This window comes from Falco biarmicus, chromosome Z, assembly GCF_023638135.1.
Source record: "Falco biarmicus isolate bFalBia1 chromosome Z, bFalBia1.pri, whole genome shotgun sequence".
Lineage (NCBI taxonomy): Eukaryota > Metazoa > Chordata > Aves > Falconiformes > Falconidae > Falco > Falco biarmicus.
The window spans coordinates 80495265-80517873 of NC_079311.1; the positions used below are offsets into that span (position 1 = coordinate 80495265).

General features: G+C 43.9%; 1 protein-coding gene across 1 annotated transcript in view; it reads left to right on the top strand.

Moving 5' to 3' along the window:
* Window positions 1-22609, top strand: part of DCC (DCC netrin 1 receptor) — a 554206-nt gene that overhangs the window by 287787 nt on the left and 243810 nt on the right. The gene's annotated exons all lie outside the window — the stretch shown is intronic.

A 22609-nucleotide genomic window follows, 5' to 3' on the forward strand; every position in this document is an offset into this window, starting at 1 on the left:
GCACCGCACAAGCTTTATAGATATAATGCAATAACATTCCTGTTCATTTAACTCCGTTTTACCCCTCCCGAACTGGTTTGAATGTCGCGCTGTTGAAAACTGCACCGACTCAAATGTTTCCAATGAATGAAAAATTGACAAGATCTGTCATTCATTGTAACGGAGATGTCAGACAGTGACCTAAGGACAAAAAAATTTGAGGAGTAATGCAGTAATAGGCAGTTTGTTAATCAAAACGCTTTGGTCCACCTCTGAACAAAATACCTTGGCTTTCTAGGGCTCGGGTTCAAAGGTGGGTCTTGACTCCCAAGCTTCATTAGCTTTATGCTAATGAAGAAACAAATAACCAACATGATGTGAATCTTGCTAATCGTATTGCCATCGAGTCTGAGACTGATGAAGGAGAGATTTCAGGTTCTTGAGTGTTGCTTTTTCGGATCTTTTACTCCTCTTAATTTTTAAATCTCAATACTGGCAGTTATCACTTTGTCATTTTGTTGACTAAAAAAATAATATATATGTATAGAGAGATGAACATTGCATCTGCATTGGAAATTAAAAATACTTTGCTCTGTGGGTGGGCGGAGATGCCAGGAGAGCTGTGGGTACCCTGCGGAGGCAGGGCAGGTGGAGAGTGAAAGCATCACTTTGATTACAAGTCGTCCTCCTCCTAGTCTGTCATTTCAGAGCATCCCAGCTGGAAACGGGGTTTCCAAATTGGCAGTGCTCGTTAGCTGCCAGCACTGGTGGTCCTCTGGGGCTTGGGTTTGGGCATTTTACCTTCTGCAGGATTTGCCAGGGGAAAATTGGGTGAAAAATGAACTATCGTCCAAAAATGTAGAGGTGAAGCAAAACTCAGAACAAGATCTGCATGCGCTAATTTAGCTAACAAGCAAGCGCTACCCAGCAGGACCGGAATTGTCTCTCGTTCTCCCGGCAAATCCGTGTTAGAAAGGGGTTTAGAATGAAACACTCATTTGCCAGATATTCAGGGAGTGATAAACAGCAGTGGGACTATTTCCATAGGCTCTTCTGTGCCTTAAAGCGTGGCGCTGCTGGCATGCATACACATTGTTATAGGCTGTAGGTCTGCGGGTTGAGGAAATTTAGTATTTTGGGGCTTCCTTTGTAGGAACAAAGGGAATCGAGCTCTGTGGGTGTCTTGATTTAATTATTCAGCTTGGCAGTAAATAATCTAGCGGGGGGGCGGGGAGGGGGGTGGTTGTTGTTTTTTGGTTTTGTGGGTTGGTTTTTTTTTTTCTTGTATAGGACTTTTGCAACTCCTCTTTTTCTTCGAGACCACTTGTAGAAAGGCAACACTGTGTCCGTGACGTGGAAGGAGGAGGGTTCGCTGGGGATTTCTGTGTGATGGGTGGGGGCTTATCCTGGGCTGGGGCTGTCCTGGTCCTTAGAGTAGGTGGGCAGTCCCACTGCGCTGTCAGAAATAAGCCCTTTGAGAGCGCTTCATATATTAATACAAATTTAAGTGTCACCCCTGCCCTTTTAAGTAACCCAGCTTAATCCAGCAGGACACATCTGAACAGAACTTCCAGAGAGGGAAAAAGATGATCGGGGAATTCCCAGCACAACTTTTTGCCATTGCAGGTTTGTGGATTCTAAACTGCAAAGTTCATTTGCCAGGGTTTAATTGCAGGCCTTGGCTGGTGCAAAGGCTTTGAGAATTTCTAAGATGCTAACCTCAAATGCACAGACTACCAGGTTATTACTTTGCATCTGCTGAAAGTCAAAGAAATGGCAATTATTTCTATTAATTGTTGAGGTGGGAGGCATATATGCGTGTTTGGGTGTGTGCGTGGGGCCAGCTGGGATCCTGCCTGTTATTTCTTGGGTCGTGCATATTCTTTCCAGATCCTGCTTTAGTGGGAAAGTTCAGAGCAGTGACATAACTGCAATACACAGAACACTATTAAAAATACAGATTTCAGATGTTCTGAAAAGAATCTTATTGCCGCGTCTGTAGTTGGTTTTATTAAAAGCAATTTTAAATTCCCCTGCCTGGAGCAGTTTGGAATTACAGAGGTGGGCTGCAGAAATTTACATTTTAATTGAGGCAGAAGACAAAATAGGGCATGGCACAGCATTCACACATTATGAGAAAGAATAAATAAGATATGTATCAGCTGGGAGAAAAGAAGTGACTGATCGTTTTTCACTGCCTCCTGCGCTATATTTTCTAGCGGTGCAATGAGCAATACTGGTCTTGTTTTGTTTGCTCCCTATCGAGCTGCAGCAGCTAAAGGCTAGCCCCGATTGAGCAAGCTGGTTATTTAAATTGAAAGCACATTGTAAAAGTAGAAGTCTTTTCTCAAAAAACACCAGGGGCACAGCACAAGGTAAAGGAACCACATGTATGATCTGTCCGCTGATCTCCTTGAAAGCAGGAGGTGAAGAGTAGCTTCTTGTATGGCTTGGACAGTTGACTGTAGGTTTTTGAAGTCTGGCTTCTAAAATATATGTTCTACAAAAGCTGCTCTGATGCTAATGGGAGCTGGTGCCTGGGTAAGCATGGCTGGATTTACATTGGACTTGATTCAGGTCCTGTGGAAGTTTTTCATAGTGGCTGGAGGAAAAAAAAAAAAAAGTATTATTTCCACTGATAACTTAAAAAAAAAAAACCAAACAAACCCCAAAAAACTCCACTGAAGATTGATTAGGGTTGATGTTGCTGCTGGCGTGATAGTAGAGCCTCAAAATAGTAGCACCTGTGAGTAACACCCTGTGGTACTCTAGATGATAGAGATGTGAAAAATAAGGAGATGCGATCTAAAGGGTTTGTGGTTGTGACTGAGCATGTAAAAGTGAAGGAAAAAGCCCGTAGGCTTTGGGTAGCAGTGCCAGAGCCCAGCTCTGCTGCCCCTGCAGCAGCTTTCCCTCAAGCAGGAAAGCTTTCCCTCCCCTCACACAGTTATTTATATATCCATTGGCAAAGCATTGTTGCTTGAACTTTCTTTTAAAATAAAATACCTTAAGGCATGTCTTTTTTTTTTTTTTTTCTCCATTGGTTGCAGCTGCCCAGCTAGCAAGTCGCATCAGATTTTTTTGGATTTTAACATTGAGGCGTAGCCTTAGTGGACCTGCTGTGTTTTTTGTACAGCCCATGGGGTGTCCTCTGTCTGGCAGACCTTTAGGGCACATTCATCATAACAACTTCAAAGGAGAAGTGGATAACATACTAGGCTAACAGGTCATCTCCAGGGATTTATTTTTTGCTATCTGGAGAAGAATAAAAGGCGGTCAAGGACTTCCCAAAACCCCTCCGTGTTCTCTTCTTCTCCAAACAGAAAATCAGCTTCTGTCCATGGGTGCTCCTACGGCTTCTGACCGCATGGAAGCCTCTTGTTAGCCAGATGGCACAAGCCATTGGGCAAATGGGTCTAAACTATGGGTGAATGACCCATGTTGGGTCCTAACGGGACTGGCAAACCTGGGACCACAGGAGGTCCTGGGGGTTATAATTCCATTGTATCGTTAAGGGAAAACGAGGATCCAAAAGTGACTCTTGTTGCTTTGGGTTGGATGAGTATTTTTCTCTCTCCTGATAAAACCAGTTAGGGGTCTGCTCCCGCCTGCCAACATTGGGAATAAAACCAAACTTGTGAGGCTGGAGAGCCATCCGGCTCTGGAAGGATTTGCATGCCCTGCAGGAGAACAGAAGGGATAAGACCCGTAAGAAAAAGGGTCTGCCATTAACATGTTCCCGAGTTTCTAAATTGCAGAAGGCTTATTGGGCTGAACCAGGGAATGATCTGGATGCCCTGGGGGAACCAATGCAAGCAGCAGCAGTGTATGGCATGGATCGACTCCTCTTTCCCCGGAGGAGGGGGGAATCATGCGGACAGGACTGTGTTGTCACTATGGATGAAACTGTGAATGTGTTGAACGTCAGTCCTCTGCCACATGGGTCCGTGGCACAGCGTCTGCCTTTCCCAGGTGCTCTTGAAGCAGATGAACAGATGAAGACTCGAGAAGCTGGCAGATAACTTCCACCATGTGTGTATTCCTTATGGCTGCCCTACAAATTACTAGATCCTACTCTTTCAGAGCAGTGGGAGTACTATATTAAAAAGAAAAAAAAAAAACCCAAAAAACCATTTGGCAATCCTAGAGATTTTTCTTCTAATCCACCATGTAGATTGTTCTTCCCTCTTCCAAAAATGTCTATGAGGAAAAAAAAAATAAATAAAAATCATGTCCTACATACTTGTCTTGAAAGGATTATTTTTTTGTGATTAAAATAATAATAATTTTCCTACTTTCAAACCCCCGAGTTCTGACCTTCGTTGTCTTTGATCTAAACAGCTAATCCAGTGGGAATTTAATTTTGATGTGGTTGCAAGATTTGGCTTCCTGCTGATTTTTAAGTGGTTAGTGTGAAACATGACCAAATCTCCAGCAGTATGATGCTAATTAACATCATCCGAACATGCTTTTCCTTCCAGTGAAGCCCAAAGGCAGCAGCCAAATCCAAAGGCAATTGTCCAAACCACCTACCTAGGTCATTTCTCAGGCTGTATTACTCTCGTCTATGGTTAATTACCATGGTTGTCTCCGTCTTTCAAATGAAATTATCTTCAGCATTCTGCATGATGATGTCTCCATCTGTATTGTTCTGCCCCAAAATGTCCTACTTTGTCCCTTTTATTGCAATGAAGTGCCAGAGCACTCGGGTATTTTCTGTAATTCTCTTTCTGGCTTCTCGCAGATGTTTCAAACAACTTTCAGCCTCCATGACTTCAGCTCCTTCTTGCAAACATATTTCCTTTGGGGAGGTCGGAAAAGCAAACCCGGGGTGTCACAGCGAGTTTGGTCCTTGAATAGCTCCAACCTTTTATTGATACATTTTTTTACGTTTCCCCTTTATTATCGCCTTGTCTTTTTCTGCCTAACAAACTAGTAGTTCTTCACGTGAGGGCAAGCTGGGTATGAAACCAAGTGAATGAAGAGGTGAGTCAGGCTGAGAATGTGCTCGCATCTTGGTTTAAGCTGTATTGATATTTATTATTCAGTTGCTGCTATGAATGTAGCCTATGTCCTTTTCCCTTTGGGTGAAAACAAAGCCAGAAGATTTCAGAGCACAGATTTTCAGCAATTTGTGAAATGTTTTTTTTTGTGGTGGGTGGTTGGTTTTTTTGTTTGTTTGTTTGTTTTTCAGTTGGGATTGTTTTGTTGTTTCAATTGGAAGTGATCTAGTGGTTCTCTTTTAGACTTCTCTTTCTTACAAGGCACCCATTCTTCTGTTGGCTGCTTTGCACTTGTGCATGTGGTTTGTTCTACCTAATGACTCCCGGGAATCCTAAAGAAGTGGCTGGATAATCTGGTTGATGATGCAGATCCTGCTGTGAGTGATGCCAGGATGCACGCTCCTTGCAAAGATACCAGCTCTGACTTTGTTGCCGCTTTAAGTCTTCTATTTGTTGTTTTCCTTTGCTGTGAAATATTTGTCCTAAGATCACAGTGTAAGAGAAAGGTTTGTTAGTACATGGAATTAAATTATTGTGTGTCCCCAAGGATAAGTGTCTTTTCTCATCTGGCTTGATAAGGACTGACTATGAATAAATGTTTCTAGAGCCAAACATAATTGTTTTGTGATACGTCCTAGGGAACAGAGAAGCTACCACAAAGGGATAACGTGAGCCTGGGTGGAGCCGATAAAGATGTGATGTCTGTAGTCTGCTTTTTATCCTTTACATGATTCTCTTCCGTCCTTTGAGAGGTGGTGCATTGAACCTGACAACTGGGGAATTCCTTGATCAGACGTGCTTGGATGTCTTTGAAAAGTTCTGCAGATGCCACGGTGATGGTGTCTGGGCTGAAGGAACCGTGTTGCTGGAGCAGGTGGAGGCTTGGAAGTCCCTTCCCTTCTGTGGTGGACACAAGCTGTTTGGTTATTTTGTGTCCCATCGTGATGATCTGCTGCTGGGGACTGGAGAGCTGCCTTGGGACACATTGGAAGTCTCCGCTGGAAATAAATCAGACTGCTTTGGCTGATGTGAAGCGGAGCTGTGAGATGATGTTTGGCAAGGTAGCGCTTCTACCCCTGTAGATAGAGACACTGGAGTTATGCCTGACCTCTCTTTGTGGGACAACCAAGAAAATGGGTGTTTACGGTCTGGTTTGTATCATGACAAATGATCATCTATCTATGCATCTCAATCAATGATGGCGCAGAAATGGTTGGTTAGCGCGATCAGTGTATTGCTTATGTATGACGTGGCTTCACATTGCAGTTCTGGCTATGATGTGTTTGTTGTCAGGACATTTCTAGATTTTAATGTATGAGATGAAAATCTATTGCTGCCTCAGTCTAGGAATTCACAGGAAAATTGATGGGACATTTTGAGCTCTGCTGCCTGTTCATTTTGTAAGCGCGCCCCTAGGTTCTTACAAACGCTATCAAAGAGCCAAGTATCCAGAAAGAACATTTTTCGGTATCTATAGGTGATTTTACTGGCATGAAAACTCCTCCTTTCAAAATGACTGTTACGCTGTATGAATTTATGGCAGGTACTCTGGATCTTCCAGCTGAGGAGATGTTACGTCCTTTTGTGTTGAGACGTTATACTGACAAAGGGATTCTTATGACTTGGCTCTTACGTTGTACAGTTGACCCAAGAGAAGGGGATTTGTCTTTGCAAGCTTTTGGTCTTGCAAGATGACTCGAGCCAGAGCTATTCTGGAATGTTCAGTGTAATGTTTCTCCTGTGTTCCTAGCATTTTGGTTGCTCGGTTGTTTTTTTGTTTTTTTTCCCTCTGCTTCCAAAAGACTAATGCTTTCTGCAAACACGCTCAAATTTTAGATAAAGCTGAAAACAAAGGCATATGTTTTGTTTTAAAAGCGCATCCTGGATGTTGGATTTGAGCTTTTAGCAGCCTTTGTATTTATTTATTTGATTTGATGATATTGAGCATTTTCTTTCTGTTTTGCTTTATTTTTCTTTTAGGGAATAGCTGTAGTGTACCACGGGAGGTAAGGATAGTATGGATGTTTGGTTTGGTTTGGTGGTTTGTTTGGGTGGGTTTTTTTTCCATTGGTGTATCTTTTCTGCAGCTCATCTTTGCTGGAATTACTGAGGAGTAAAAGGTTTGGTCTGTACCACACAGCTTGCCTTAAAATTTCTCTGGCAACATATTTCACTATACTTTCTTACAAAATAATTGCATCAGGATATTGCAAGCTACCCTACAGCTCAAGGTCAGTTTAGCATCCTTTACTTGTTCCGATGTATTGGAATTTCTTCATCGTATGCCATTTTCTACTTAAAGCCGTAGCCATCCTCTTCGAAGGCAGAGCCTAAATCATTTAGGAATTCAGATGTCTCGGTAACGTTTATGTTGCCTGAGTGCTGTGGAGCAGCACGTTAAACAGCAGCGAGTACCAGCTACTCTCCTCTTCCAGCAGTGCCTTCATCTTCCCAAGCGAGGAGCACGTTGCCCTCGGAAGCAGAAGCTGCCAGGGCCACATATTCCGGGGAACTCGAGAGCTGCTCCTCTGTTAGGGTTTGATCTCCTGGATGATTTGTAGGGAACTGGGGGTTGATAGCAGGTACGAGGAGGAGTTGGGATGTGCAGCCTGGGCTGTGAACGTAGGCACCGGCCGCCTTCCACTCCGCCTTGGGGAGTGTTTTGGGACTGGGGGTGACAGACATGATTTTCCCTGTGGAGAAGGAGGTTGCTTGGGCTCTGCTTTTGCCTTGTTTCTGTTTTGGCCACCTGAAGCCCAGGAAGAAAAAAGGGAGGAAAGTACCGCAGTCCCTGCGGTGCCAGAAGGTGGGGACACACAAGATTCCTGCCTTCTCTTAGTGCTGCCGTTGATCCTCTGTCAAAAACCTTGGCTTGGTTTTATCCTCCCCGTATCTCTGTGAACTGCTGGAGCGTGTATACACACAAAAAACATCTCTATTCATCTACGATCTACAAAAACCAACCCCCCTTTTTGTAATTTATTAAAACCATTTTTGACACAGCTTGGCCTCGGTGGCTTTTGCTGCAAGCTTTCTGTTCTCCTCCCTGCAGACAATTGTCCCTGCAGACAATGCTTTTAGGTTTCCAGACCTTTCCAGTCAGGTGTAGTTCTCTCCTTCTAACCCATAAAAGGTGAAAAAACGTCTTGGAACCCCCTTCCGAAAAACTGCCTGCTGACAGGACGGATTCAGCCCATGCCTTCTGGGCTTTTGCATCATTTATTGACTTTTCCTTTGAGTCCAGATTGGGGATGGATTGAAGGCATGATCATATATGAGGTCTGAGCTGCTGCTGTCCTCTGTTTGCTGGCTTTTGTGTTCACACAATTGTATACTAAGCATATTCTGATAAAAGGACTACAGAGGAGTATGTTTTAAAGCCGAAAATGTGAAGGTAAAAATGCAGCACCAGCTGTGTCGAGCAAGTTGCTGTATTTGAGGCTGGATTTAGCTTGTTCTTACTTCAAGGTGCATGCTTCCTATAGCTTGTACTATGGTATATTTTCCAGTAGCCCGCTAATACCTGGTGCCTCTGTTTCAGAGGGGAAAAATAATCCATTGAAACTCTTCTGGGTATTTTGTAATAATCTGTGTAGTTTCCTCTCTCTTCTTTTTATTATTTTATTTAAAGTTCTACAGAGAAAGGATGAAAGGATCCTTGAGGATGTCCCACCGATCTGGATAGATGGGAAAACAGCTATCAGCAGTTAGATTTCAAGTCAATCTCAGTATTTCTTTTTCCCTTTAGAGTAAATAATTACCTCTTAGAAAAGGAAACGAGAAATTGTGGAGCCTTTTGTAGATAAATGGAAATGTTGGGTCTGGCTGTCTGGAGAATTCCCTGTGAATTTGGAATGGGAAGCACTCAAATATTGAGGTTTGAGTCTAATCCCGTAACGGACTGAGATGCTTCTGCTGAAAACAAGCTTTTGGGGCTCTTAGCTGAATCTTCCCAGTGTTAAATATTTTCTTTCCAATAAAGCCATGATTTTTGCTCATTGTACAGAGCTCAGACTTTGACCTGTGTTCCTTTGGAGATAACTGGTTCCTTCCCAGTTTAGAGCAGTGGGTTGAAAGAAGTCTACGTTGTGTTCAGAGTGTATGCTTTAATTTGTTTAATTAAAGTTTTGCCCTCAAGTAAATGTAGATGAATTATCTCCTGTTCTGCTAGCTCGTAATTGAGAAATTGGTCTCCAGAGCATTTGGTTATCACGATGGAAGCAGGAATGTCACGATGGAAGTAGGGACCCCAGCTGTGCCCTGGGCTGCAATACATTTTTATCCTGCAAATACTTTGGGTATCTTTTGGCTCTACCATACAATTGAGACACATACATGGTATGGAATCGAAGGGCAGCTGAAGAAGTGTTCATCTCCTTTTTACCCACGATATCCAGGGTACAACTCGATGGGAAGACAATTTCAGTGTGAGTAAAACGTGAAACACATTTGGTTTTGAACTGGCTGTTAATTAAAGCTTTCCAGCAATGAGAAGGTGCAACCCATTAACCTTTCACTTTGGGTAGTTTTGGTGTATGACTTAGTGTTATGATATAATGCCGGTTTAGGTTTGGGCTCTTCCCAGGAAGGGCGAGACCGAGTAGTGCTCAAAATTGTCTCAGTTTGGGAGTTCTTATGGAGGTACCTACAGAAAGGAGTTAAGTATTCCCTTTGAAAAAAAGCATTTTCCCCGTGTGTGATTCTCCTAGGAAAAATAGAACTCTCTCCTTAACCTTCATGTAAGCAGTATTTCTCCTGCTCAGCGTAAAACACACAGCTTTTTCCCCAGTGACCTACAGCGATTATGAACGGCAAGAGTGAATTTTTTTGTCACAGAAAAATAAACAAGGCAGGATGCTGTATAATAGCAAGAGGATGGCTTAGTTTTGTTAAGCATCTTTAATTGGTGTTCTGTTTTTGTAAAGATGCTTTAAAGTTATCCACGTATGCATAAATAAATGTATTTTGGTATCTTGTGATAGTTGTAGCTATAATAACTATAGCCCTGTTGAATTTATAATTCTCAGTAAGATTTTTATTTTTCATATTAATATTGTCATTAATACAATACTCTTTAGGGGCAAAAAAAAAAGACAATAATTTGCATGCTGAGTGACTTGTCTTAATGAGTGCCATCAGTCTAAAGCTGCCAGTATGCATTAATCTCCATTTCCCCTTGTATTTATTCTTTTCTGATAGTAATTTTGGTTTAAGTGATGTCCATCATTGATGGATTTAATGCTTAATTTACATGGGGGAGGGCTGCATACCTTCACCCTGCACATGAACAGTGCAATATTTTTCTTGCTTGTCTTGGTATGTTACTTCTACTTTGGAAGACGGGCATGTTACCGAAATCTCGGAATGAAGAACTTACCGACACCAATGTGATGTAGATAAGCAGACACTTCTTTATTGACGGCCGGGTGCGTGAGTGAGTCCCCTCATGATCGACGCACACCATGGTTCAAAATCATACACCTTCTATAAAACTCATTCAATGCATAATCATAAGATTTCCCATAAATCATTAACATACTTTCCTCCCATATCCGATTCTGCGCAGTAAAGGTTAGAAAGGTCCAGAAATGGGTCTGGGGTACGATTTGGGTAGGTGGTATGTGAGTCGGTGGTCTCGATCTCCCCCTGCCGGAATTACCTGCCACTTGAGGTAACTGTTTCTTGGCCGGTAACTATGGGTTGCTTCACTCGACTCTTTCCAGTTCACATAAATTCTCATTTTGACATTTTAGTACATCCTCCTAGGTTACATATAAACAATCATCTCAAATCTTAAGTCTGTTGTCTAAGTTCTAAACATTCCTACTAGGTGATTCTGACCAATTCCTCCGGCCTTGGTACGGGGCTGTACAGAGGATTTTTATAGCAGCTTTTTACTGTAAGTTTCATTAAAATATATTTCTTATCCTTCTATATTTCTATTACATGATTGATTTTATAAAATCAAATAATCAATCAAATAAAGTCAATCAATCTTAACTTATTAGCAAATCTATAACAGGCACACGGCTCCTTTCAGGAGCAAACGTAGGTGCCATATAGATCCGTGTAGGCAGCGGTGCTGGTTCAGCAGAGCGCTCCTAACCATGTGAGTACGCTCAACCCACGCAGTTTCTTCTGACTGAGATGATGCCAAGCCCAGGCTTCATCTGCTGCCCTGCTTATAGCTGATGTCTGTATGGATGGGGCCCCTGTGCACCCTTCCCCTCTTGCATAAGGCGCAGCCTTTGGAGCCTGTGTTTGAAACTTGGATGTCAAAACCGAGAAGACAAGATGAATACACGTGATGCTGGACTTGGTATTTATCTAAAATGACATTAGATTAGTGTTCTGAGCAATTCTGGTCCAAAACTGTGCGATACTAAGTCAGCTTGCCCAGGGGTTTTCCTTGGCATCATGAGAACCCCATGCCAGCCATTTGCTTTTGTGAGAAACGCTACAAAGAATCATTAGTTTAAATAGTCGATTATTGAAAGAATTGTATCGCTACATGACTGGAAAGGCTGGTCAGCAGGAGCTGGGGCCGGGGGGGGTCTGTTTGGCAGGAGCTGGGTCTGGGGCGAGCACTAGATGTTTTTTCAAGATAAAGGAAAATGCTTGATATTAAACCATAATTTCCTGCATTATTTATTTGTGAATTAATGCCTTGCTTTTCTAATGAGGCCGGTGAAAGCTTGTAGAATGGGTTGTCCATGGCAGGCTCTATTGTCTTTGTCAAGGACACAGCTCGTAAATCAGGGAAATTCACGGTGTGGAGAAGGATTTAATCAGCTGACTTTCTGCATAGCACGGATCGTGGTCTTTCCATTAAGTGATTCTGTGCCAAACACACAACTTCTGAAGGGGTTAGAATTAATGTGTTAGAAATAGAACCCGGCTTGAATGAGCCGTGTCAAGAGAATCCCATCCCCTCCGTGTAAAAAACCGGCATGAAGGCTGACAAACTGCACTTTAAAATAAGACCTACACTTTATGGTCCACATCAGCTGTTAGCAGTTGGATGTGTTTATTCTCATCGATCATGATTTCCAAATCTATGGAAAAAAACCCAGAGCAACTTTGTCCTGCTTCGTTTTGTTTGGTGTTTTTTTTTTTTTTTTGTTGTTGTTGTTTTTTTTGCTTAAAAGCAGAAAAGGACTAACTGTGCTGGCGTACTGTTTTTTAAACCAGGTTAGCCTGGAGTTAAGCAAACCCACAAAATCCCCCTTGTATTGGTTTTTGTTCTAGTCAGACTGGTTTGCCTCTTTCTGTTAATTTATTGAGTGTTCTTACAGTTTAACGAAGGATGTCTTTTTTTAACCTTGACATGTCTTTTGCAAATAATCTTGTACAGTGTGTAGCTTCACAATTCATTGCAGTTGTCTTCAAAAGATAAAGGTCAGGTAAGAAATGGAGGTGTCTGTTTCAGTTCCTCGTTCTGGTACCCATCCAAAATTTGTGGAATAAAAGACTGTGTCATGTAGAGAGAAAAACAAATACTGGTTTGGTGAAGGAAGGCAGGAAGTTCTCATTGCTGTTGTGCCAAGGGCTTTTTTCTGTTGTTCTTCATTTGGGGTTTATTAAAAATAGAATAAAATATTAAAAAAAAAAAGGTTAGAAAAAGGATTTTCAAGATGTTCGTGCTGTCATTGGGGACATCCAGGAGCCGGTTCTACTGGAAGAGGATGTGTTCAGCCCCAGCAAAGAGCAAGAAGGGGATGTGTGTCGCTAGTGGTTTTCTTCTGAAAATGGTCTGTGGTGATGAAAATACAGGAGAACGGGGGGGGGGGGGGGGGGATAAAAATAAGGCAGAAGAAAAGGGGCTGAGAGGAATGCCTCTTGTCTGAGAGGGAAGGCACGATGCTTTGCTTTACGTTTCTTTCAGGCTCTGCCTTTGAAAGAGTCTTAGCTGTGCTCCCCTTGCACGCCCCCAGCTGTATCTCAGCCAGACAGGCTGAACACATGAAAACAAATTTCATGGGAAGTTCAAACACTCAAACGTTATAATTATGGTCATTGTGACCACGCTAATAAATTTTGCGCTGTTTTTTTGCAAGGGTTAATTAACTTCTGCATGAATCTGAGGGAAAGAAACGATGCTTATGAATAATAATCTTGTTTCTGGGAAGATACTGAAATACAGATTATGGTGTCATGCAGACAAAAAAAGAAAAAAAGAAAAAAAAAACCAAACAAAGGGAAAATCTCTCATGGAGGCTAATCTGAGAAATTTACCTGTGATACTGATGGCTACATCACATGTGAGGGTCTGTCAGCAGGAGAAAGAAGAAGCTGCTCTTGAGTGTGGCCAAGGTGTTAGCACCTGGCATGAGAGTAAAAAGCCGGGAGCGTCAGATGCAATAATCTCACTGCTATTAGCATCTAGAAATGGGGGAAAAAAGGGTCTTTGTGCTGTTATCTCTGTGCCTATCTCTGTTTACACCTCATAATTAGAAAGTGGATGTCTTGGGATGGGGTATGCCAGAAGAAGCTAGCAACAGAGGAATGAAAGGATTTTGCTCCCAGCGCTCCCTGGCGCTTCACGTATAATGTGAGACCTGCTCAAATTACTCTGTGGCTGGTGGTTTTGTATTTATTATTTTTTTTTATTGTTATTGAGGGTTATGGTGGTAGACACGGCTGATCTAGCTTTCAGCTGACCGCTAACCCCATCACACAAGCGATGCAGAGACTTCCCCCAGTGCGACGTGGCCACCCGTGTTCGCACTGCTTTTGTGATTTCTCCATGGAGAGCCCTGTGCTTCTTGTTGAAGCAGCAGGGTTGTTTTTCTCAATCTTTTCCGAAGTGCCAAGAGTGTTTCTTGGAGAACAGGCTTTGATGGGCTTCGGTAGATGGTGGTGTGAGCTCCTGGGGTGGGCTGCAGGGAGCTGCGTCCCCCCAAGGCTGCTGCTGGGGGTCTGGGTGGCTGCAGTGCTGGTGGCTTTTTGTTTCTTTTGAGAGAAATTGCTTGAGTAACAGAGCCAGGTGTTTCCTACTGGTGGATCTAAATGTGTTTTATTATTTAACGAGAGCAGAGAGAGGTTGGATGTGTGCGTGTTTGAAAGAAAACCACAGTTTGAAGTAAGTGCTGTTTACGTATTATCTTAATGTGTGTAAAGTTTCATGCTGAAATCCTCTTTTATACCTTACTTGTTTTTAATAGGTGTTATTTCCAAACGAGGGAGCGGTGTCGGATACCTGCAATACCCACATATTGCTGGGGCACTGCCTCTTGCTGGTTGACATTCTTAATTACCAACCTACGCAGTCATCAGTGTTTCATATAAAATAAAACATCCTGGGAAGGAAAATCATATTTGGTCCTGGAGAAGGGTTTGATTTGAGCTGCTGAAATGTAGCTTTTCATTTTGTTCTGTATCGAGGTCGCTGCTCCCAGGTGGCTTGCAGGGGTTATTGTTCCACTTTGCCCCCGCCAGCAAAGCCCAGCGTCCCTTAAATGTCAGCAAGAAGGAGTGAAAATAATGCTACATCCCCATGGAGGGCGTTCCACAAGGGATAGCCTGGCTTTGCTGCTATTTTTTGCATTTTCCTTCTGCCAGGCTAGAGGAATGACCACTTCTGCCTTTCTCAGCCCTGGTATCTCTTAGCTGATTTTTTGGGCACACAAGACTTTTTGATAACACAGAGGATACAAGGGAATATCCACGTAGGCTGGGCTAAAAGTGACGATCAGCCTCTGAGGTGCTTTCAGATCCAAAATAAGACGTTTGTAGGGTTTGGTTAATGTTGACAAATGGGGTTTTACTGAGCAGCTGTAGACTTGCAAGTTACCCTGGAGCGTGCTCCAGCCCCTACAGTTCCCCAGGTCAGAGCAAAGCAGAGGTGGCTTTGAAGTTTCCTTAATGATGTCATTTGCCTCCTGAAAAGGCTTACCCCGAGAGAATGAAGTTAATCTCCTCTCTTTAAGAGAAAAGAAAGGGCCCATGCAAGGTTAAAGGAGGTGTGGAGTTTTTTTTGAAATAAGAAGTATGTTAGAGCCCCAGGGAAAGAGAAGCTCAGGGAGGACTAAACTTCACCAGAAGATATGAAATGAAGGAACAATTGGCTGTAGTATGTGCGCATCCCTGCAGCAGATGTTGTATTTCTCTAACAAATTTGGTATCCAGAGCCTGTTCACTGGAAGTTGCCCAAAACTGGAGAAATTAATCTGGAAAAAGATGTTTTCTATGTCAGAGGAACTATATTGGAGAAGTCAAGCCTGTTAGCAAAGCTGTCTCGTATTGCAGCCACTCTGGCCGGCTAGTTTAGCACCAGCGAGCTGCTCTGACCCTGTCAGCTCTGGTGAGGAAAGGTTGAAGTCATGGGCCCTTTCAATAAATGCCCTTTGAGTTCAGTCGGGGCCTGACACGGTCTCTGTTAGGTATTATGCTGTGCCCTAACAAATAATAATGACCCCGGAGAGCTGGAGGGATGATTTAGCATCCTTTGGATGACAGTGCAGGTGGAGTGAGTGCATACCAGCAGTGCTGCCGTAATGCCTGAGTGTAATTCAGTGGAAATGTGGGGTTATTGCAGGGCTACCGAACGCACCTGGATAGAGGCGAGTTGTCTGCTTTATACGCAGATGCTCCCCCCCCGCCAAAAAAAAAAAAAAAAAAATTAAACATCATAATATTCACAAATAGAGCCTGTTGTACTTCAGCTGCTGTTTGCAACAAGGCAGCAGGGTTGGACGGCGCGTTCATCTGCGGGTACCAGAGGGGATGTAGACATGGATACAATCATTTGAAGCCATAAGGTTGTGGGGGTAGTAGGAAAAACTGGCACCAAAATTAGGAGTCCAAAGCTGCAGTATGGTCGGCTGTGGGTGCCGCCTGGTGAATACGCAGAAGGCAGGTACGGTGATCCCACCAGAGCCTGGCGATCCCTTTGCTGTGAGCTATCGGTTGGATTCGGAGCCTGTTCCCTTAGTTGGCAAAAGCTGGGAAGTGAATGCAGGCGTCCATCAAGGCACGAGGAGGTGGGTCAGTTTTGGAGCCTGCCGTAGCCGAGAGCCTTCCCAGTGGAAGCTGCTGAAAGAAAGAAAAAGCCAAAAGACCCCCAAAATGACATCCATTGTGATTTTTTTTTTTCTATTTTTAAAGGATTGTGGTCCAGCGCAGCTTGGGAGCAATGACACCACATCAGGTGCTGTAAAACTGTCTCTGTGCTGATGTATGAGATGGCAAAGATCAGATTTGCAAGAAATTCCAACGAGGTTTATACCAGACAGCAGTGCCAAATGGAAATTTTGCATCCAGGGAGCGCTCCTGGCAGGAGCCAGCGTTGCTCTTCGGCTGGGCAGCAGCAGGGATCCTCGGGATGAGGAGGAGGACGATTCCATTCCCTTCCTCGGGCAGAGGCACTGGCGTGGGAGGGATGAGCGTGGGGCAGGGCAGTGTGTCGCCTGCAGCCACTGCCCTCGCTCCCTGTTGGTGCGAGAGGCTGGAGGGATGTTGTACGTGGGAAAGGTGGGAGCAGGCTGGCGTTCCCTGCGGGGACAGTTCTAGCCACAAGCCACTGATGAAAAACAAAAACCTGCTGGGACTTGCCCAACTTTCCAGTTTGAGCCCCACTGCCATATTTCTTGCACTGATTTTTGTTTGATTTGGGGGGAATTTCATGCATATGTGTGAATATTTCAAAGCTGGAGGATAGGCTGGAAGGACATTTCCCTTTTCTCATCAGCACTGGCAAGTTGCCTTTTTTTTGTTTTGTTGTTCTTTACTCATCCATCATCCTGAAGAATTTGATTTGGGAATTAAAAAGCCATTTTTCTGGAAGCTTTTCAGGGGTTCCCTGGGGTTAAGCCATGCTGGTCCTTGGCACAGCACTATCCAGTGAGGAATCGTGTCCCTGATGTTGCTCCCGCGTTGGTCCTTCCCTCCATCTCCTCCAGCGCACCTGCCTGCTCCCTGACAGAAAGGCTTGGATTTAAAGGCCATGCTAGAGAGTAACAGAGATTATGGGGTAATCATAAATTTCCTCCTGCTCTTTTCCTGTTAGTAAAATATCTCGGAACTGGCAACTAATGTGAAAAAATGATTTCTTTCACCTTATGCACAAAATTCCCCACATTATCCAGAGTATAATAAAAACAGAGATGGCATTGTCACTATAAAACTTTTTTTTTTTTTTTCCCCTCCTGTATGGATGGAAAGAGACACTTACAGACCTTGCTCTAACAGTTTAATTTGTTCTTTTTTATCACCTTTTTGATACCATGGGCTGTGGAGCTACAAGGAAATATTAAAAGTGAAAGCAAATAAAAATCATCAGGAATATACTCCTTTGCCGTGGTGCTAGCATCGCTATTTGATGACAGCAGCTGTAGTCTTAAACTGCTCTGATTTATAGACGGACTCTAAGGGCAAGAGAAGTTACGTTGGTTTGTGCTGGGTTTGTTTTAATGAAGAAAGTAAAATACTCCCAGTCCTCCCAAAACTCTTATGGGTACCAACCTGTGTCCTTATATTCACCTGCCCAACAATGATACCTTAAAATGTTGGTAATGTTGGCATTGACATTTTTTTCGTTGTGTTTTGTTTGGGTTTTTTTTCCCCCTCGAGTGGGAAGATGCAGTGAGGCCAGAGGAATGTCTCTTTAAAGGATTTGTGACAGATGTTTTCTTAATCAAATACATCAAGTATTACCATTTAAAATTTGCTTAGAAAGTGATTAGGCCCAGTTGTGTGATGTTGCCTCATACTGGTTTTGTTTTGTTTCGTTAATGTTGCAATTAATCTTAGCAAAAATCTAATTCATCCCTGGGCTGCTTTCATGCCACAATCAGTTTGTGGCAATCTAATGCAACAACCCCCCTGTCTAATCAGATACGTTATCTTGATTTAGAGTAACAGCAGGTTGGTGGAGATGTGTTACAGAGTAATAAAATCACGTCTTCCCAAGTTTGGGATAATTAATCTAATTATCGTTTGGAAGAATAAGTATCTGATCGGACAGTGACAAACCTTGGTTACTTTTGTTTTGGTGGTATTTTGGGGGGCTGTGGGATAACATGCATGGCACAGCACATGCTACTGCTCTGCTGCGAGTGCCTGGGTGATGGATGGGGGGCTTTAATGAGTAGTATCTTTGACTTTGACAGAAAGAGCCAGTGCCTCTCTTGAATGAACTGGTAAAATAAATGCAGCCCCGACATCTAATTATTTCTGGTGCCCAAATGTAATCTTTTATACTTGTTGTGTTTTAGGTGAAATAAGATTGCTTAGCGTTCATCTAGCAGCAGCAATGTGCTCCTGGAGTTGGAAACGAACCCAAGTCAGTAACTAACAATTAGGCAATTAGACTGGTCCTTTCCCATGTGTGTTGGTCAGGTGCTGATCTGTTGCTGATCAGTCACCAAATCAAATCCTAACCACCATTCGAATACCTCCCACCCTGCTGCCGTTGTGCTCCTTCTCTCTCCTTAGCCCTGTTCTCTGTGGGTACCCACCAACAATGGTTCTTCCTCGCCTCTTTCCAGTCAAAAAGGGCTCCATGAAGAGCCAGCAGCCTGGTGTTTAATGCACTTAATTCAGGTTTGAGCTTGTGATGACAGAAAGCAAAATGCAGCAGCTTCGGCAGGGTGTGCGATGAGGGGCAGCCTGGCTGCTTAGCATCAGGTGTAGCTGCATGTGGGACCACACTGGTCGCGTGCCTTCTTGGTCGCAGCAGCATCCAAGTAAATAGCCTGTGATAGCATCTCCGCGGTCTTTCAGTTATGAACCATTTCTGAGATGATGTGGAAAAAAAAATAAAAAGTCAGCCGGTTGCTTGAGATGGGAAGCGTTATCAGCCTTCTAGGTGAGCCACAAGTCATTCAAATAGAGTCCCTCTTCACAGCAATGTAGTCACCTCTCAGCATTTTCAATATGGTGAAGACATTAAACATGGGAAGTCTCGTAGTCCTCAGCTCCTGGATCATCTTTATGGCTTTTCTTCGTGCTTCCTCCCTCCGGTATCTCCATATCTCCCTCCAAGTGGGTACCAGGACTCATAGTAGCAGTCTCAGAAAGGCGACGTAGTGAGGCAAGATCAGACCCTTGCTTTACCTTGATGTTCTTCTTTTTAAACATCCCAAGGGTCACGCTTGGTGTTTTAGCCACCACAGTGTACTGAGAGCTCCGGTGGAGCCCGTTTGAACCCTTGGAACGTAAGCGCGTCCCCTGCGGTCGCGCGCAGTACCAAGGCTCTCGGCAAGGCTTCGGTCAGACCACCCTGCCAGCTTTCAGAATACCCTTCGGCATGCATGCCAGTATATCGTCTCTTGGTTTTCCTTGTCTTGTGCTTTTGGTTTACTGTCTTGGAAAAAAATAAACCAACCCACCAAACAACCCACCCCTTGGGGCTTTTAAAAATTTAATAACTGTGGTGGAGCAGGATAAATAACATTAATAGGCTGGATTCCATCTATTAAATGACTGTAAAAATGTCACTATTATGAATAAAATGCACTAAAAAACATTTTGGAAAGACTTCCTGTGAAGGCCAGGATCACAGTGTGAAAAATCACACAGTATTTTTGATGTAAATAGATTGGTGGATGGAAGGCATTTCAATAATTCAATTTGATTGTATAACATATAATCTGCAGGAAAGCAATAACCTGCCGCTTAAAGAACTGCTCATTCCTCTGAAAATTCTTCAATAAACATTCCGTTTAGAAACAATTCACATTTTATATTCTTCCTTTTCTTCTTGGTCCCCCTCCCCTTATTTTTTATATTTAACAAATCTGGATGCAACCTGATGTTGCTTTCCACGTCTCTTTGCCCACGCTGCTTATCTCACACCTGAAGTGATATTTCTGGGTTCAGGAAAATGCAATTGCATTAAATGCAACAGCTTCTGATAACTTCATGGTTTCTTCTTCTTACGGCTGAATACAGCGTCACAGGTAGAGAGGTATCTGTTAAACACAAACCCCATTTTCAGATGAGTGGCGTTAATTAGGAGGCTTGCAGGCGAGGCAGGGAGGGGACCGCCTGGGCTCTCCAGGAGGTGACATTTCCTTGGGGCTCCAGCACTCCCGTAAGTGCCGCACAGGGTCCTGTTTCCCCAGAGGGAACAGGCTGATCTTTTCTGCAAAGTGGGGTTTTTTTATTTGAATTTAGAGGCTTATGGTTTGAACCATTTGTTGCATTTTCATGATAATTTTGCTGTGGATTCATGTTTTTCGGGTAGGTCCTGACATGGGTGGAGTGGAGAAATAGATGATAAATGTATCTGAGGGATGAGCCACTCACGGAATCCCAGAATGGTCGGGGTTGGAAGGACCCTCTGGAGACCATCTAGCCCAACCCCCTGCTGAAGCAGGTTCTCCTAGAGCAGGTTGCACAGAGCCATCTCCAGGCGGGTTTTGAATGTCTCCAGAGGAGGAGACCCCACAGCCCCTCTGGGCAGCCTGTCCCAGGGCTCTGCCACCCTCAAGGTGAAGAAGTTCTTCCTCACGTTCAGATGGACCTTCCCGTGTTGCAGTTTGTGCCCGTTGCCCCTCGTCCTGTCGTTGGGCACCACTGGAAGAGCCTGGCCCCGTCCTCCTGGCACTCGCCCTGAAGATCTCTGTAGACATTGATGAGATCCCCTCTGTCCTCTCCTCTGCAGGCTAAACCAGCCCAGCTCTCAGCCCGTCCTCATCAGCCAGATGCTCCATCCCTTCATAATCTCTGTTACCTCTGCTGGCCCCTCTCCAGTAGCTTCCAGTCTCACCGGAGCTGGGCAGCCCAGCACTGGACACAGCACCCCAGACGTGCCTCCCCAGGCAGAGCAGAATCCCCTCCCTCCTCCTGCTGGCCACGCTCCTCCTCATGCACGGCAGGGTCCCCTTGGCCACGAGGTCATGGCCCATGGGCAACCTGCTGTACCCCAGCACGCCCAGGGCCTTCTCCCAGCAGGTCAGCCACGGCCTGTGCTGGTGCAGGGGGCTGTTTCTCCCCAGGGTGGGACCCGACACTCCATCCTTTGTGTGCTGGTGCTGCTGGGGTAGATCTTCAGAACAAACCACGTGCTCCCACCTCTCCTCCTCCTCCTCTGTGCATTGCGTTGCTGCTCCTCCAGGTTTCATCCTGCCTCAGTTGCCCAGCCACGATGTCAATGTGTCTCCTCATTGTCACTTTTGCACCCTTTCATTCTCTGTTATTGGCTGTAGAGTTGTTTAATGCATGATAGGTATACTAAGTAAGAATTCCATGAAGGGTGGAGAGCCTTTCCAGGGAATTTAGAAGTCGCCTTCATGGTGTGCACAAGATAGGGGGTGGCAGGTAGAAGGGAAGACCTCTGCTGTGGTCTGAGCTGCTAATTAGATTGACTCTTGCATCGCAAATATACAATATTTTTTTTGGTATTATATATATATATAAAATACATATATAATATACAATACACAATTTGTATATTTGGACCTTTGTTTTGTGTACCTCTTGGTTTAGGTTTGCCACAGGCTTTCTCAGCAACAAAGACATTACATACAGCTGTATGTTTACACAGTGTTCTAGGAACACTCCAACTATACATCCTCCTTGTTGCATCTTGCATCTGCTTTGCTTGATTGGAAGGTTGCCCTTCTGGGTGTGAAAAAACTTGTGATAAATAGACATGGCTGTGGCATAAAGACACAGAAGGTTGACCGCAGTTGGGATTTATTGATGGATTAGCTTAGATAAAAGCTGTATCTCGGTGCATACAGCGAGGCACAAAGCTAATTCTGCATCAATTGATGTGTCTTTGGTTTGCAAGTAGTAAGAACAAAATTGGGCTGAGGATCTGTAAACATCTGTCTTGCTGCAAGCTTGGGGATCTCTTGTCTGTGTGCATCTTCCTTCTCAGAGGAGAATTTGTTTAGTTAGTACAACTGGAGTATTTTCTAAATACTGTGTGCAAACACTAATAAATAGAAAATGGTGTTTATCAGATGGGGGAAAACCCAAGCGCGGTGTGTCTTAGGGGTTACGGCGGTGCTGATGGCGTGCTCTGTGGGAGGCAGGCAGCGGGTTTACCTGGTGGCTGGCGGTGGTGCACAGAGCCGGCAGCTGGTACCCGGGTGCTGCCTGGGATGCGCTGGGCGTCCCCGGGGGTGGTTGTAAAGGGAATGCGATGAATGGTGACGCTTGGAAAGGTCATCAGCGTTTCTGGTTAACCGAGAAACACCTTTGGCTGGTTTTGTTGGGTTTTGGTTGTGTTGTGTTTTTGTTTTGTTTTGTTTTGTTTTTTTTTCCCCAACCAGTGGGATTATCCAACTTCTAGAAAAATTGGATGAAAGTCTGTTTTGACTAAACATCTGATTGACTGAATGGTGCATTTTTAGGTAAAGGGTAGAGGTTAACCGCTGCTTCACTGTGAAAAGCAGTCTGTTTATTGCTTGCAGCATATGTTTTTAGAAATGTCTGGGTTTACTAATAGCTTTCTGTGGATCCTGCAGTGGATTATAATATTAAACCTAATGAAAAACCGTATGAGGTAAAGCTGTCCAAAGAATTGCAAATTTCAGGTAACCGACTCTTAATTTTCTTCTGTTGTGTCCCAAATTACAGGCTTCATCTTACTCTTAGAGGTATTATTTGCATAATGTGTTGCATTTCTTTTTTTCTTTGAGGTATGACTGGCCATCAAAATAATTGGATTATGG